Below are 2268 nucleotides of genomic sequence, written 5' to 3' on the forward strand. Positions count from 1 at the left end.
CTATTAGATTCCTAACGGGTCTTTATTTAAGTTGTAGACTTAGACCGGTTAGTTTAAAGAAAGGTTTTCGGCACGAAACGCTAGATTAAGCGGTGACCAGATTGGAATGTGCTTTAGACCCCACAAGTATGAAGACTTGTATAAAATGGGTAAACTAAATACATTCTGGATTTTGAAATAAAAATGATAAGGTTTGACCCGTTTCGGCTAATTTATGCAAACTAGTTACATAAACCATACCAAACGCGTATGTGCATAACGGGTAGCCGGATGAGTCATGTACAAGTTCCATAAGTTATTATGCTTTAATTTTGTCATGATATCAGCAGAATATCAACAACTATTGTGACAACTCGAACTTTAGACTTGCTTTGTGTAACGATACGTGTTTACGAGAACGTTATTAATGGAATGAATACTTGGTATGTTATGTTTATGTGCATTATGTGTATGTATGTTATGTGTTGCACGAGCCCAAACCACACACTACAACCCGATCGCACAAGGCCAACCGGTCACACAAGCCCGTTTGGGCCACACCTTGAAATCGGACTTCATTTGGTAACCGAGTTGGGCTCGGCCCACTCCCCCACTCGCAACACAAAACCGGGACTAGGGGTTTGTTTTACTACTTTCGCAAAACACCACACACACAAACCCTAGGCGATTTCCTCTCCTTCTCTCGTGTGCTTGGAACCGACGGCAAGAACATCTCCATTCGGATTGTCCTCTTCTCCTTCCCTAATCCGGTTAGTGTGGTTGTGATTTGTATTGTTAGATAGCATGTTGTTTATACGTGTTTTCATGGTCATTCGGATAGTTGTTGATGATGTGTGATGATAATAATCTTGTTAATCGGTTAGATAGTCACGAAATCGGAATTGTATGATGCTGATTAATCCATGGTTATGTGCTATGATTCGGGTTGTGGTTTGTTGTATATGTTCTTGAATGCATGATCTAGTAATCGGTTATCATATATTGGTTCGGGTGTTAGAATTGATAGGCTACGGGATAGTTATGTTTCAAGGATTAATCTCATTGAATGTTAAAAGATATGGATTCATATGCACAATTACTGATTTATTACTGGTTCGATGTTCTTGAATTGTTATGAATATGCATGAAATCTGGATTAATCGTTGATTGATCGAAATTGTGAAACTGTCCAAGGGGTTAGCTGAAATCACGGAGTTAATTGACTAGAATTATGGAAACCAGTTACACACACGGTTGCGACTCAGATTGCGAGTCGAAACCTCACAGTCTCGACTCGAGACCACAAACAGCACAAGCCGAGACCATGGTTGCGAGTCTCGTTGCGACTCGTAACCGGACCATGACGAACCGAGATCACCATTGCGACTCGTAACCAACTGTTGCGACTCGAAATCTCCGGTTGCGACTCGAGATCGCCGGTTGCGACTCGAGACCGGCTATGCACAAACACTGTTTTGGGCCTACACTGTCACGGGCCCAATCTTATGACTGTTATGATATTGGGCTGCTTATTGTCATTTTGCCGGGTAATGATTGGACCGAACACTTAGATTGTTTATCGGATTGCTGATACGTGTACATGTTTGCCATGAATATACGAGCTATATACGAACCTGACTTGTATAATAACCATGATAGGACGTGGTTGACCATTTACTAGCTTAACTGTACTTTTTGTGTATCTGCCGAGCAAACCAAGGTGAGTTCACACAGCCAAGGCATGGGATTCCCGGGTTGGGAATTGGGTGGGATATGTTATTGTTAAAAGAGTTACTCGTACTTACGCATTCTCCAGACTATAGACCATCGTCCTCAGATTAGTCAGGACACGTTACGTAAAGCCTACGTAACCCAGTATTTGCCATTTGTCTCCCGGGTCGGGAGGACACGTTACGTAAAACCTACGTAACCCAATACCATCGACTGGCTTCCAGGTCGGAAGGCCACGCTGCGTAAAGCCTACGTAGCCCCCACGCGTACCATGTCCTCGGGGAAGGGCACGTCACGTAAAGCCTACGTGACCCAGTACGTATTCCTGTTCTCGGTAAAGAAGAACACATGGTCGGAAGTTAGTCTAGTAAGTACCGTTAATGAGAAGCCCTCATTAGCCAGGATAAACATGGGAAGCCCCCACCAGTAATATGAACACAAGGTTTGGGAAGCCCCCACCTTTAGTACACACTAGTCTGGGAAACCCCCACTAGTTAAACATGCACACTATACTATGAACTTACTGTGAACTCGCTCAACTAGTTTGTTGATTATTTG

This window comes from Helianthus annuus, chromosome 10 (genome assembly GCF_002127325.2).
Source record: "Helianthus annuus cultivar XRQ/B chromosome 10, HanXRQr2.0-SUNRISE, whole genome shotgun sequence".
Taxonomy (NCBI): Eukaryota; Viridiplantae; Streptophyta; class Magnoliopsida; order Asterales; family Asteraceae; genus Helianthus; species Helianthus annuus.